Source organism: Hermetia illucens, chromosome 4, assembly GCF_905115235.1.
Source record: "Hermetia illucens chromosome 4, iHerIll2.2.curated.20191125, whole genome shotgun sequence".
Lineage (NCBI taxonomy): Eukaryota > Metazoa > Arthropoda > Insecta > Diptera > Stratiomyidae > Hermetia > Hermetia illucens.
In genome coordinates this window covers 395,266-412,249 of record NC_051852.1, presented here as the reverse complement: position 1 = coordinate 412,249, position 16,984 = coordinate 395,266, and the positions used below count along the sequence as shown (strand labels likewise).

Here is a 16,984-nt window from a genome sequence, read left to right as displayed (position 1 = left end):
ACAAAGTTATAGTAGGTTGCATCAGTGTAAATTCTAAGACTTTGAATGTCAGTATCACGTTAAAGTGAGTATTCTGACATAATATATCCATATACATTACATACTAGATACCAATGTCCGCTCTAATCTTTTTATATAAGAAATACATAAATACTTGAAGGGTCTAGCTTTCGGTTTCACGACTTGTTTCCATTGCAAAAAGAAAAAAATCCAGAAAAGGTTGAAATATCGGGTGTCAGATAGGAAAATTCCCTTAAGACTTATGCGTGTCATTCCGAAGCACACGCCTTATTTTGGATATATATTGTCTTAACGTAAACAAAACTTTACAATAAATTCCATCATGGCGCGGGCTATTAGTTAGTGTCAAATCACTTTACTTGACATCACTTGGTCAGTTATAAATTTCCTGTTTGAAAGAAACAATCAACATTATAAACAAAGAATCGTTAGTCAATGTTACTGAAAGGGTAAGATTAAAAAAGAACGTCAAAAAGAGGAGAGGAGGCCGTTTAAATTATCACATTTCTACACATACATTTTTATTCGTTGAAAGATCAAGGTATAACAGGAAAAGTACTATCTTTAGAAATGTGACCATGTTGATTTATCATCAACTGACCGCCTTTCAATCTAAGCTACTTCTCAGAAAGTGTCATCTTCGCTAGAGCAAAGTAAGTTAATAGTTGCGAATATCTCCTCTACGTTAACTGATTAATTGCAGAAATAAACTAATCCAAACAAATTGAGTAAAACAATATCCAAGCTAGTTTTTAAAATGTTACTGATCTGAGTGCTTAGCATATGTAATGCAGATAAGCAGGTTTACATAGATTTAATCGCATTAAATCAACAACACAAAATCGCTTTCACTACAACTACAAAAAGATGTTTCAACGCAGCTATCCTGCTAGCTAACCGAAATTCCATAGAGAGAAATGGTTCGTTATGTAAATGAACCCAAAATCAAACTATTGAATAACAACATAGGCAACACTTTGAGCGCATTCTTTCCGTCTAATTATGACACAGGGCAAGTCACTGAAATGGCAAAAGTATTTGCAATGCGATTAGGACACATGTGCTACTATCATATATATCTATGTATGTATACATATTTATGTATTTGCTGTGCAAATGTTTACCAGCGACTCATCTCTTTAAGGTGGTTACGTTAACCTGTTAAAAACTACTAAATGGGCTTTCCTCTTTCCATGCAGTCTATCATGCATGTAGTCACTAAAATCTCATGATACACCCGGCATTTTATTTACAATTTTGCATAGATACATACATATGTTGATAACTATATATCAGGTGTTTGCTATATCAACGGGTATTCATCAATATTTGTATGTAACCAAACCTGAGTTGAAATCTCGTTTATTTCTTGTAATGCATGAAAACCGGTTCAAAATTTTCATGAATTCACAATGTAAAAATCGAGATGATCACGTAGTAACTGTTGAAAGTTTGTGTATCACAATGCTGCAGAAAATGACTAGGGGCATTCAAACGAATGGTAGATCATACGCTTATAATTTCAGAAAGATTCATCAGCACTGATCTCAATTCATATCACTTTAATGAAGTCCTTCATAGAACAAAGACTTTAAGTACTAAGTTTGGAGTACAAACAAAGGCAGCAACATTATAAACTATGATACGAAGAGTACACTTGCAAAAAAAGATAAGTTACTTGAAGGTGAATATTTGTCGTAACTTTGATTTCCATACATACTGTTCATTTCGTACCAGGAAAAATAGAATTTGAACTAGAAGACTACCTTCCCTACTTTTTAAGGTTTTGTGTGAAACAAAACCTTATTAGAATGGTGACGGTGTCTGTCTGTCCGTCTGTCTGTCTGTCTGTCTGTCTGTCACACCCGATTTATTCGGAAACGGCTAGACCGATTGTCACGAAAATTGGTGAGAGTATGTAATCTGGTGATCCCTTTACATGCAGTAAGTGGCGCCATCTTGCGTTAAGTTTAAGGGGGGGCTCTCCGTACATGTGACTGGAGGGTGCAAATTTTTTTTTCACAGAATGTAGTCAAGTAGGGTATCAAATGAAAGGTCTCAATTAGTACTTTTCGAATCTGGTTCAATATTTGATATTAGATGAAACATAGGAGAGTAAGGGTTGAAAATATGACCCACAAAAAGTGTAACAGGTCTTGTTCTCAGAACCTATCCAACCGAAAAATCTGGAAAAAATCGCAGTGGTGCATCTCTACGAAATCTAGGCCTCAAAATATATCCGGTTCCGATATCTGCACAAATAAAGTTAATAATAGTATATTTCCACATTTTAGAAATTTACCCGGCACCCCCCCTTATGTTCATCCCAGAAATACAAAATTTGGCATGAGTGTAACGAAGAATATAATGCACAGTTTGGTCAAGTTTGAAGAAAATCCAACTATTATTAACAAAGTTATTGGGGGTGAAACTTTACAATTTTTTGTGAATTTCGTGCACTCTACAACCCGCATGACGTCATCATCACATATCAATTCGTCAATACCACAACGAAATGAATTCTTATGAATTGGGTCGCAGACAATTATTTTGTTTTAGTTTTTTAGTTATTTGTCAACCAGACATGTGTATATGTAGGTATATAATATATGCGTGCTAATGAACTTTGCGGCTAGTGCCTAATTCAGATAGATATAAGACGTAAATCGGAAATATGGGTACGATAAATTTAGATACGTGCATATATGTGTACAGCAGGTAATAGGCAGTTTGTTTGTTTAGGGTGAGCGTGATATCTATGGCTCTAATATGTACGTATGTCTCGTAGTTTGGAAAAATATGAAGGATTATGTTGGATTTGTAGCTATATACGGACAGAGAAATGAACACAAAACCTTTATACCCGAAGCGCGTGTTTCCGGTATTCCGACTTGTTTCTATTTGGGCTTGGCGCGTGTATTAGTACTTATGTAGCGAAAGTATTATAAAATTCTTCACTTTACGACATGCATGCTCTCATCCTTTATTGTGGAAAGTCCTGTGACTCTGCTCTTCCCTCTTTGGTTTCAAACATAGAGGATGCAACTCGGAAAGGCGAATACGCCATGGGAATGTTCGTGGACATTGAAGGGGCATTTGACTGTGCGCTTTTCCAAAAGCTCTGTGATACCACCAGGGAGCATGGTGTTGATGAGACTTTAATAAAGTGGATCTATGGTATGCTAACGCAGAAATTCCTGTGTACTGAAGAGGGTGTTGAACACTACCTAACAACGAAAGTGATGAAAGGCTGCCCACAAGCAAGGGTCGCCACTTTTGTGGAGTGTGTTGATCGACTCTTTAGTATGCGAATTGCAAAATTTGCCAATACACACTCAAGCTTATGCGGAGGACGTGGCTGGGCTAGTTGCTGGTCGAGATTTCGGAACGCTGTCTAGCAATAAACAACGCACTGTTGATTTGATTGACAGTTGATCTCTCAGGCAAGGACTTTACAAAAAGGAGAAAACCGAATAGTGTTTGCCTTCCAGGGATGAGAAGCTTCTTTGGAATAAACATGTAGAGATAAAGATGAAAAGAGCGCTCTCAACTTATAGGCTATGTAGGCGGAACTTTTCCTCGACATAGGTCTCAGGTACTAATGCGGATATATGTATGTTGCTATGCAGTAGCCCGATGTTCGCTTATGCATCCGTAGTGTGGTGCGTTAAGGTGAAACAAAAGGGCTTTCGCTGCACCATCGGTGCCATAAGCACAATATCCGGCGCAGCGCTGAATGGATTACACAAGAGGTAGCCCTTGGATTTGGTTATTCAGAGCACTGCCATGAGATCAGCTCATAGACTTATTCGATTAGATCTATGGAGAAACAATGGACGTTGTGGGCACAAAGCATTGGAAGAGTTTTTGGGAGAACCGAATACAGTTTTCGCAATGCGTTCTGTCTCTCCGATCGCCATACATCTGTTTGGTAGAAGATATGAAGTTATCTTGAAACGAAGAGGAAACTGGGACGAACCAGAAGAATGCGTGTCAGGATATACTGACGTCTTCTACGCCGATGGCTCGAAAACAGAACAGGGTTCTGGAGCAGGAGTCTACCTCTCGAATAAAAACGAGAAGTGGGCTTTCCCTTGGGGCAGTATACAACAGTTTTTCACTCTGAAGTGTATGCGATCCTAAGAGCGGCAACCTAGATGATTGATGAGTGGTTTAACGGCAAAAGCATCGCAATCTGCAGCGATGGTCAAGCTGCATTGCGTTGAGCGTTGAGCAGTCCTTTGATCACTTTAAAAACCGTCGGAAATTTAGAAATCGATTGAACTCTGTTTCTAGGTTCAATACGATGGAACTAATCTGGGTACCCGGCCATTGTTATGTAGAAGGAAATGAAATCTCGGGTGCTTTAGAAAAAGAGAGTTCAATTTCCTTCATGCCCGGACCAGAACCAGCAATTGGGGTGTTATCAAAAACTAGGAACGAGCTTCCCATAGGAACAGTTGGCTGAGTCTTGATGCTACTAGACACACCAAACTTTTCCTATCAAAACCAAGCAAACATAATGCAAAGTTTATCCTGGCGAAAAGCAGGGTGACCTACAAAAGTATTGTGGGCATTCTGATTCACTAGTTAGGCATATGTTCAGAATAGGAATTCTCCAAGATGATACGTGTCGGAATTCACAGAATATTTTCTATGTGAGTGCCGCGCCTACAACTGCAGCGGGTAGCATCAGTTTCACTCACGGAAATATTGCGATACATAAACGAATCCGGGATATTTCGTTAGACGGGGGAATCGAGTACAAAAAAATGACTAGGGTCTGAGTGCTCACACGCTTTGCCTCTCCCCCATATCGAACACACACACACATGCACACCACACTTAACACTATCCAAGTGACAAGCTTTCAGCAGCGAGACGAACACAGGCATCCATGACTACTAGGATTCGGACCCAGAGCAGTGAGATTAAGGGACTGTCGCCCTACCCCCTCAACTATCGCGCCGTCAATATTGTATTTGACAATCAAATATCACTGCACTTAATTGAAAATTTAATGTTGGTGTGCTTTCCTTTTTTGCAGATGAAGCGCGCCTTACCTTGTAAGAATTAGATTGTGTTCAACCTAAAGTTAAATAAATTATTAAATTAAATTAATTACAGTTATAAGAACCAATGTGGCCATCATCAGAAAGTTTTTATCATTTACCATATGAAATTATAAATTCATAGAATCACAAAAATGATGATTTTAATGGGATTACACACATAATCTAAAAGACTAAACAAATATAAATAAACATGATTGTCACGCATGGCCTGGCCTTTTTTGGGATTATGAACCTTTCTATTATACTCTTTGGTGCTATTCTCACTCATAAGCTTAAATGCTAAATTCAATACGACGAAAAAAATATTGCTATTGGTTGGGAAAACAGGCAAAGAATGCCATGAGATAATGTCTATCAATAACCTTCATGCCCTTCCGTCAGGGTAGGAAAAGGATTATGGGCGATTCGAAACTGGGAAGCTAATAAAGTATAAGTGGAATTCAATGATGTAGTTGAAGAGCGCCCGTTAACAGTGTATTGAAATTTGGAAAAGGGGACCTTCTCGTAATTTTTGATATGTTTTTAAAAATAAACATACATATATATATATGTATTAATTGAACCTTCCAATAATGAACTTTGCGGATGAATAAGGATTCCATTAGGCCTATGAAATCTGAAATACAAAGTAATAAAAGTATCCAACTATGTCCAATGTAGATTATCACATCCGGAAAAAAAAATAACGAAACTGTGATGAAGAATCATAATATGTAATATATCTATGTATGTAGAATGCTGAACACCCAAAAGTCTGCCGGTGGAATGCAGCCACATTTCTTGAATAACTTTCAAATTTCATCACATCTCCCCAGACGCAGCTTCGCTGCTTTGAGTCGATTTCAATGCAGATAATACCTCTACCGAAATTTCGTAACATCCAAATTCACAAATATAACTAAGATTCCAATTGAAGGCATTGCACAGCAGTTACCAAACTGGTCTACTTAAATGAAAGTAAAATGAACATTATGTCTTAACAATTTACCTGTAATCGTAATAACGCATCAAGGTAGAGAGAAAAAAATCACGCAACAATTTTTATAGGTACTTTTTATGATGTCCGTAAGTTCGCATGGTTTTTATGATGCCGTTCACGTTTCTAGAAGCCGAAGACTTCTTGAGTGAAAAATATTGTATAATGGTGGGAAACGGATTGCCATTTCAGATTTCTTCGGTTCCATTTCTGGTATTTCAATTATGCAAGTATTAATCTATAATATTTAAAGCATCTTTTCAGAAAGCTACTTTTGAGTATTAAGATTTGCCCCCCGCTAGGCTCAGACATATATATATATAGGTAGATTTATAGAATCAGATATGTAAATTTAGACTAACTTCACGATTAGATGAGTTGACGACAGTTGTCTTTATAAAGGACAATACCTCTTTTCTGCGAAAAGTGGTCAAGCTGCAAGGAAAATTGGAATTCCCCGTGGTCAGAACATTCAAGTCTATAACATACATATGCTGCAGCTCGGAGTTCAACAGAAATAAATACCATTTTTTCGAGTAAAAGAGAAAAGTTTTTGTTGCCCGACAGTTGAATATTTATATAGTATCTTCCTGGCCAGGGCTACCCCCAATAAAAAGATAGATATATGTACATATTTCTCTAAAAAGCTGGCAGCTCTAAAATATGGCAAGACAAATTTTTGGTACGTTACTTTTTTCCGCTTAACCATACTTTGTACGATAGACCTTAAGATTTATGATAAAATTGGAAGATGGTGCTATAGATGTGAAATTTTCTTTAAGCTATCGACAAATTCCGTCGTGATATAATAAAAGTTCCACAAACTTCATATATAAGCCTTAAGGCTTGCTTGTAGCGACTGCTATTCGATCATTGACTTGCTGACTGACTACAAGAGAGAAAAGACAGAGGAAACTTCCTTGGCAATGTTCGGAATTCGAAGAGATGATGGCCTCGGCTATAAATGTAATGTATAATGTACTAAAGTTGTGATGTTGTAAAGTGAAAGTGATTGACTACAACATGAACTTGCAATACTTTCCGTGGATTTCCTTTGTACAAGGTGCCAATGATATCTTTTTTTCCTCTTTGGTGGAATATAACGGAAGACATTAAGTCTGGGATTCTCTTCAATGACAGTAAAAAATGCATTGAAGGCCTATGTGGAGTTTAGTGGATACACACATGTACCCAACTTCAATATAGATTTGTTGTTACTTAAGAGAAAATTTATTACTTTTACTTGTGGCACCCCAAAAGTGGGAGTAAACGCTAATACATTACAGTTTTTTGCCTGGACAGAACCCTTTTTAGATAAACAGGTTGAACTTTACTCAAAGTGAAAATAAAAAAAAAACAATAATAATCACTCACTACAAGTGAACTTTGGGGGTTACCTGCCCACCATGCTGAGCATGCTGAGTGGATCACCGCCGAAGGCACCCGCCATGGCAATACACCTGGCATGAATTTCGCGGATGTTACCGAAGAGGAAGTTCGACGAGCCATAAACAACTCGAAGAACTGGAGGGGCTCAGGTCTGGATCGGGTGCAGAATTTCTGGTATAAGAAATTTACCAGCGTACACAGTCGGTTGGCACGCAGTATAAATGAGGTCATGAGTCGGCCGGAGGAATTTCCACCTTTCCTCACTGCAGGGATTACCTACTTTATCCCTAAGAAGGACACGGTGCAGGACCCCGCAGACACAAGACCGATCATTTGCTTACCAACCCTCTACAAATTCATCACGTCCATTATTAGTGGAAGGATCAATGCGCACTTCGACACCAACTACATTCTGTCCGAGGAGCAGAAGGGCTGCCGAGTTGGGTCAAGGGGTTGCAAAGAGCAACTCATTATCGACTCGGTAGTTGTAGGACAAACAACTAGAGGCCAAAGAAACCTCTTCAGTTGCTATATCGATTATGCCAAGGTTTTTGATAGCGTTCCGCACACCTGGCTAATCTACATCCTACATCTGTATCGCATTGATCCGAAACTAATAAAGTTTTTGGCGACAGTCATGGAAGGGTGGCATACCACCTTATCAGTCCGTACATCTGAGGGTGCTAATACCTCAGAGCCCATCCGTATACGGCGGGGCATCTTCCAGGGGGATTCATTGAGTCCTCTTTGGTTTTGTATGGCACTGAACCCCCTTTCATGGCTACTGAATGATGCTAGAGGGCATGGTTAAAGTATGGCCTACGTGCTAAGTTCGAACTGACACACTTGATGTATTTAGATGATATCAAGCTGTATGCTGATACTGACGACCATCTTAGAAGTCTGTTGCGAATAATAGACATGTTCAGCCGTGATATTCAGATGGAGTTTGGATTAGACAAATGTCGAATCCAAGCCATCCGCAAAGGTCATCACGAGCCGCATGCCGGACATAGCATTGGTGACCTCCACATCGAAGCTATGACCGAGACAGACTTCTACAAGTACCTAGGAATTCTGCAAGGAACCCATGCTCGAGTTGGTGATCTGAAGGAAGCTCTGCTGTCCGAATTCCTGCGACGTGTAAAGCTGGTGCTGAAATCGCATCTCTCGGGGAAGAATAAAATAAGCGCGTTGAATGTATTCGCTATCCCTTCACTGGCTTATGCATTCGGAATATTGCCGTGGACGAAGACCGACCTGGAAAACGTCCAGCGGCGGATACGAACAACTATGTCCAAATTCCGAATGCATCACCCAAAGTCTGCCGTGGAGCGGATGAACCTGCCTCGTGACATCGGAGGTAGGGGCGTGGTTGACGTGGCGGCACAACATCATCGCCAAGTCGACTCGCTGCGCGCTTATTTTTACAGCAAAGAGCAGACGAGTCCCTTGCATGCGGCTGTCTGTAAGGCAGACTGTGGACTGACTCCACTTAACTTGAAGGATCGATCCTTCAATCCTCTGAGTGGGGTGAAGTCGGACCAAGAGCGGATCGATGAATGGAAGTCGAAGGCAATGCACGGTAAACACGTGAATTGTCTTTGGCAGCCATTTATTGTATATTATTGATGTTGCTATCCTCCATAATAGCAACATTGAACGGAAATACGTGGAGAAGAAGGTGAACTATGAGCCATTGGCTCGGGAAATCAAAGAAATTTGGCGTCTCGAGCGGGTGGTTGTAGTTCCCATAATATTGTCAGCTATAGGTATTGTACCTAAATCCCTGACGGCTTCCCTTGATGTCCTGGGACTTTCACACAGTCTGGTTCAAACCATGCAGAAGTACACCATTCTGCATACGTGCTCGATGTTGCGGGGAGTACTCGACGGATTCTCCCACTGACCTACCACCGGCCACCACCACCAGCGCCCCTTTAGTTTTTAAGTAGGTAGGATCGTCCGAGCCTAAATGCTTGGCACTTAGTGCTAGTATTAGGTAAAATCCGGCATCTGCCGAGATTGTGATAACTCGGAAAATAACTCACTACAAGTTCCATTTTATGTGTAACGAAAGCTTATGCGAATATTCTGCTGCTCGTTTTATAAGACACTTGAAAATCAACTCTGTAAATAATTTAAATTAAGTTACAATTACAATTTTGATTGCATAAATGAAATATTTGAGCTGCTGCTCGATTGTACGGGTAAAGTTAACAATATTTAAATGTCTGTTGCTTTCGAAGCGTCTGCCTTTCATTCAATTTGTCGACCGGGTTGGTATGAAAAACGTACAAACGATTAATGTTTCAAAATTTTCAGTCGTTTTCATTTTCCAGTGAACACTAGACATTTCATAAAAGTGGAAATGCTCCTAGTCAAACAAGTGGCTCGTCTAAAAACTTTCATAAAAGGTAACGTACCTGTGCATACCGGTATGTGCATATGTAGTAATTATATTTGGGTAAATCGTTCTTCAGGGGTACTTATGGGGAGAATCTGTACTGTCCTGTGGGAAATAAGGTATCTATTGGCAATTGTGCAGTGATTCCGTTGAAAGCGTTAAATTACACATGACCTTCATGAATTTGTAATATCTTCTCAAATTGAGCCGACAGAAAGACTGATTGGTTTATGTCTCTTGAACTTGTTAGAACGGGCACAAAGAACCTGGATTAGAAAGGTTATCTGGCCAATCTACAATCCCAGACAACAGATTTAAAATACTCTGCATATTGCATGTAGAGCACGAAGAAATGCCGGCATCATTGACGGCTATAATCGGCTCTGTGTAATGGCATATGCTTTCCAGAGGATAACACGAATTGAAAGCGGGCTCTGTTCAGTACCATCTGGTAGAATTCCGAATACGAGGAGCAAGCCTTCCATATTCCTCTCTTGTTCATATTTTCCAATGCTTACCACCGGAAAATTACGAAAAAGTACCATTAGAACTCGTACTAGGGGTAAGTACAAAGTATAGAAGCATTTTTTACGTTTAGGCACCGTCTAGGTTCATTATATCGAGATGATGATAGCCCGTAGCCCTCATTAAATTTTTGATGACAAGCCAGAGTCCGTTTAACAAGAGGATGAATATAACCCTTTTTACTTGGCCATACTTAACTGAATAACAAAAATATGACAAAGCAGAATGAGAATGTGGATCTCTGATGTGAAAAATTTCTTAAACAAATGTTTGCTCACATGAGACTTTTAGTTTCAGTTGTGATTGTTTTCCTTTTCCGATCCCATTAGAATTTCAAATTGGTTAATTAACGAAGTACCCACTTATCTGCAGTTGACGCTCAATTCGGGAGCTGGAACAGCTTTTGCAATTCTCTGTTCTTATCTATAGGACAGTTGGCTACTTCCATCTGTGTACATTTTTAATATAACTCCCCAAATGAAGTAGTTTTACATTGCGATTGTTTATAAACATCAATAAAAATTTCACGAATACTGTTAGCTGGCTACATACTTGAAAACAAAGTGGAATTTGTGCAAAATTAAAAGTACGCACATCACATACTTACGTGCCGCACATAGAAATGAGAAAAGCGGTCATTTACCTATGAGAAATTTTTACGGCTCCTGAATATCAACTTGCAAAGTTCAGTTATCGAGCCATCGTAGTTTATTCTATTAAAACATTATAACCGTTTCAAATCGCATGGCAGGTATTACTAGTTGGTTTGAGTTCATAATTTACATACATACATTACATGGTTGGGCGCATATCATCAGTTTTGCGAACTTGATTAGGCAAGAAAGCCTAAATTTGTTTGAATTTACAACATTCAGTTTCTGTTACGCATCCGAGGTAGAACAATAAATCCAGGAATTATTACAACAAAACAGACTTAACATCAAACCAACCTAGCTGCATCTGAGCCTCGTTTGGCTCACAACAAAAATAATCATCATCTAAAATAATGAAAATCAGTGTTGGGCCTTATTTTAATAATGCCACTTACATTGTTTGTACAGTCTAAATAGGGGAAGATTGCTTCCTATTAGAAACTAATGATAGAAGTACCTTAATGACACCGATATAAAAACAACAACAAGATACCTATCCATTCAGTGACAGGCGGATTCCCTCATTTTCAACAGAAAATTTGTTAGTTCCAGACAGAGACAAGAAGGTCAAGGATATTACTCTTGAAGATAATTAAAAGTTTCCACTGCTTAAGCTCATTAAAAGTTAAAAGGACACAGCAAGTAAAATATATGTACAATAGGGAGATATCTATGGGTTGTAATTTCCCTTCGTTTTGTTTGAAGTAGAGTAAATTCGTCCTCTTTATCGATAAGGAAAAAAGGAGGTTGTAATTTACTTTTGTTTGATGTACCAGCCATTCTGGTAGACTTGGTTGGTTGTTTCTGATGACTAAACATTTTTCCTGGATCTTTCACCTTTCAATTTGCTTTAGAGCACCTTTTTTATCTACTTTCCAGCAAGTCGAAAATTAATTTGCTTAGTAGCATTGAGATTGTTATAATGATCGTTAAATGAAAGTAAATAGGTTGAATTAAGATTTTTCGCTAGCTGACAAGTGGATTTCTAAGTATTTAGATTTCCGAGCAGTACATAATTGTTTATGATTATGTGAATAATTAAAGTCATTGCACATCCGACCCCTTGAAGTATTTCGAAGATTTGACAGGCTTTATCATTTTAAATCTATGTCTGAGGAAATCATTGAATAATAATAATAATCGTTGGTGCAACAATCCATATTGGATCAGAGCTTTGAAGTGTGTTAGAGCACTTCATTTAAGACTGTAACGGTACACTACAGTACATTGTAGGAGGCAATGTGGTCAGCATTGCGCTCGCCCGAGATTATTACCCTGATTTGACTCAGGTACTCATTCACAGCTGAGTCGACTGGTATCCAAAGTTAAATCACGATACAAATCCCACTACCACCAGTGAGATTTGAACCGCGATCGTCCGTATGATAGCCTTGTGCTCCATCACTCAGTATATCTGGACACCATTAAATCATTGAATGATATTCCTAAAGTTTAAGCGCAGTTAGTTTTGGAACAGTTTTCATCAGGGCATCTGAGTCCACTCAAAAATCGAAAATGTTATCCTTGGAATTAAGTTTACAGAAGAAATAATATAATTTAAAACCTCTTCTCCACTGAAGTCATCTTTCGCCACACATTTGTAGAAAGTGGAAACCATTCCACTAGACTGATTGTATCCTCAAGATTCTAGTAGGAATAGTGAAATGAAGAAGCGGGATTATGGGTATTATTGCATGCTTCCCCTATTGGGTTAGGGTCTAAGCATACACTCAAAGTACTTTCTGCAAGGTGACAAGAAGGGATATAAATTTGTGGACTGACAACCTGCAAATTTCGAAACTGTCTTGCTATCGAAACGTCAACAATGCCTCCGATTGGGACTTATCTCATAGCTACTAGCCTTGGCTATTGATCGGTTTTTCGTTTACGGAATTGAAAACCCTTCCTTAATTCGAACGAAAATTCCGGCAGCGTAAGCTGGCCAGCCTGCGTCTAAGCAAAGTTAGATCGTGGGAATTTTAAGAGTGCTATTCTCCCTTTTGTATTCTGGAAACTCTAGTGATAGTAAGCGTCAATCTAATAGTGAATGTTGTTGCGAGACGCTCTCTTACGACCTGGGAGCTGATTTCTCATAGTCTTGACTGGCTGATTGGGTACGACAACAAATTATTTTGGCACGAAGGACACATTATCTTGGTTGAACGGATAACTGCTATAAACGGTTTGCAGACTTTTGCAACTTTTACCGCTTCATCATCGGTCGATGGTCGAGCACAGGGTCTGCCATAAGATCGGTTGGGCTTTTGAATGATTGACAACGAATACGTAACCAGCTGGGTCATATCGCGATGTGCAGTAAATTTAGAAGTTGTCTTTCGCATGTGCACAATAAAAGGGTTGTTGACCTCGGCCTTGGAAGGGACCATCATCTCAGTCTCAAATGGAAGGCGACCAGTCAATGTGATGCGGATGTCATTCAATAGTGGGAAAACTTTTTTGCAAGGTTAAACAACAATAGTTTTGAACCCCTGCTTGGAAATATTGATAAACACAAGACCACCATTAAAAGTGCCTTTACTAGCGGTGTGGGTGAAGTTTTCGGCTATGCTTCAAAAGAACGCCACAAAACTTGGCTGACTGAAAATGAGGGCGAATACGACGCTCTGGAACTCCAAAAAAGTGATGAAGTACGAAAAATGCTGTGTAACGTACGCCTTGACAAAAAGAGTTTGTACATTGCGTTAGTGCGGTAAGCAGAAGCTGTCGCGAATAGCAACAATTTTTTCATGATGATGAGCAGCTGAGAAGGTGGAAGGAACACTTCACCACGATTCTGAATCGTATAACATCTGATGAAGTTCCAGTTCTTGTGGATGATGTGGAATTTTTCCATGTAACAAGGGTAGGTTGATTTCGTTCTTGGAAAATTACTGATTCAATACGTTAGATACCTTTTAAAAGCTCTTTGAAATTTTGTCGCAATGTCGAAGTATTTATGCTTCCTTTCTAGCTTTCTGAATTAGTAGTATTTATCGCAATATTGTTAAAACAATGGATAAAATACGGTGTTATTTTTTCTTGGTTTATAAGAAATCAGTGTCTAAGATATCCCAAACCGAAAAGTAAGCTTCTTTCATAGCGAATTTTCTTTGCCCAAGAAAGGTTTACATCAGTTGCCATTATAATTTTGATATTGTATTTTTTGAGCCTACATGCCTAATAGCATGTAGAACAACAAAGGAACAACGACCTCTAGATTCAACTAATTGCTCATCAATATACACTTTAGACACTTTAGAGTTATTACGAGTTTCTTCTTGAAGACCCTTGGTGAAATATAAGATATTTCTGGAAGTAGGTCGCATTCCTGGTTGCTAACTTTCATAGTCCATTTTTTTGCTCGAATAATTATTTTTCTTTTATTATAACCACTCCAAGGTCATATTGTAGTGTTTTAACTAGCTAGCAAGCTCGAAGGATAAAACCTTATCTGCCACTGTCCTTTTCGAAACTGAGATAAAGGAACATCTGAATTCTTCTGACTCCCTCTGAAGGGGACGACGCGGGAGTGATACAAACTTTGTTTTCTGGGAATCGTAATTTTGTCCTGTCAAATTTAACGATAATTTAGTAATCTAGGGTTAGATAATTACTGTTGGCTGAAGCAGCACCAGCAATATCACCTGACCAATTTAGGTTTCGATATAATTCGCACTCACGTTGTGTTTTGCGAATTAAAAAAGGATGGATACCACCTGTCAACCGTAAAAAACGCTGCTCCCAGGCAAAGGTGATGCAGCCTTTGTCCTGGTACAAAACCTTTTTTTTACTTGTGATGCAGCAGTGAAGATACGCATTCCTTTTGAAACAAATTTCGTGTAGAAGCAGATCAACCTAAATCGTTCGATGTTTCCGTCGTTAAGATTAATCATATGAACCTTATTGACTATTCGATCAATTTCCTTTATATGCCGTGAAATCTGACATATTAAATTGCAAGATCATTCGAAACTTAACACTACTCCGAAATCTTATCCTTATTTTACGGTTGACAAAAATACACTGCATCATGAAAATTTCAATTTATTTCACTCACATCTGGGTGTGGAAGCTTGTGTGTATAAGCCTAAAAAATCTGAATAATCCTTCACTAATGTACTTCAATCCATTAATCACACTATACATTTTTCCCATCATGGATTACATTCGAATATTATAATTTATGAAACAGACGTGACTTGCAAGTAGAGTTTCTATTCTATACGTAGTAATCTTATCTCATGCTGTTCGAAGAACTTTCATCTACATGCAGATCCTCCTTTCCTTGTGGAATTCTTCTCTTTACATTTTCTTCGGGTCGATTGAAAAGCGTTGTATAGTTTCTATTCATAAATACGCTTCAAACTTGGAAAAAAGGCCACAATGGTTCGTAGTTTGATTATTTTAGCTGCACTATGTGCCATTGTATTCGCATCCGAATTTATCACATTAGTCTACCTTTTTCTCCGGTGATTTATATTTATGATTCAATGTAATCAATTATCGTTTTACGAAAGCAAATGCAAAGATTACAAATTGGTTACAATTTGAAACTTTCATGAGGAAGAGAGATGATTCGCGCGAAATTCTCTCCAAGTCCCACGGTGTACACTGGAAGAATTTCATCTCGAATTTCAAATCATGAAATGAAGTTAGCCTATTATTCTCTTTAAAAAACAAGTGGGAGTTATACTTCCATCTTTCGCTCCTGTCCTCTCTTGACATAGCGTCTTTCATTTCGGACATTGTTCCTTCTGGCTATTTATTATTTGGTCTTCCTTCGCTAGGAAGGATGCTTTTGGCATACTTTATAATCAAGTTATGCTCGGATCATCCATATCCTTTTTTCAACTCATGATTCTCTCCTTCTTTCCCTTCTTTTGGCCTAGGGTTGATACATTTGCTTTGGAGCTCAAGCGGGGTTGCTATCTGATATTTTAGCGGGACAGAACTTTAATATTTAAGTATTGAGTAAAATTTTAAGTCAAGCAATTCAGTTGAGATACGTATCGAAAATAGATGGTGGGACGGATAGGTTTATTTTTATTTCTCACTTTTTTTTGCGAGGCTGGTTGCAGAAAGGACATGTGGAAATGTCAACATAGGGTATAAAGTGATTTGTCAAAGTCATTTGTGTTGAAAAATGGCTACAAACTTCTACTATATTTTCGTATCTTTCAAAAGAGACTTAAATTAAATAAAATGTGTCACAGGAAAGGAATATCCAGTAATTGATTTAATAAAAAAAGGTTGCCTCGCATGAATACATGTATCTATTTGAAGGGTTTACTTTACATGCTATTGCGGTTTGGACAAATGAAGTCAACAGTGAGTTAATTTTTCAAGACTCTATTTACCAAATAGCTTCCTTACTTTCCCCCAGAGCTAAAATTATTCTTTAGTTTCCTTTCTCGGCAAAAAGCTCTCCTTTCGAGGATTGCAAATATTTCACGATTAATTAAACTTAGCTGCCTTGAAATATCATGTTGAACGTAGCTGCGACGTTTTTGATAAACGATGAAGGGATTCTAATGATGATAGTGGTATTTATTAAACAAAACTCAAAACGAGAGAAATTTGCATAACTTTTGATGTTTTTCTTCACCTACTTGAACAAGTGTCTAAAATTTCAAATTTTCATTATTGTTTGTATTAATTCGGAAAAGCTGGGTGGGTTCCACTTGAAATACACAAAATCCATTAGGTAATGAAAACGCTGTACTGAAGTTTGAATAAAGAGGCTGAAGGGAGACAATTTGGCAGTTATTTGTTATTTAGAACTACATTTAGCAAATTGAGGCACTCTAGTTCCCTGTAGATTTCACTATATATTGGAACTCGAGGTACCTCCTTTTTAATTTGAAAATCACCATTGGTTATACGTATAACCCATCACACCGCGAGATAAATAGTGATACATTGTATTTTGTTATTATTC

At 38.3% G+C, this 16,984-nt stretch overlaps 1 protein-coding gene across 1 annotated transcript in view; it reads left to right on the top strand.

Moving 5' to 3' along the window:
- LOC119655161 (protein obstructor-E-like) overlaps window positions 1-16,984 on the top strand; it is a 47,719-nt gene that overhangs the window by 11,587 nt on the left and 19,148 nt on the right. The gene's annotated exons all lie outside the window — the stretch shown is intronic.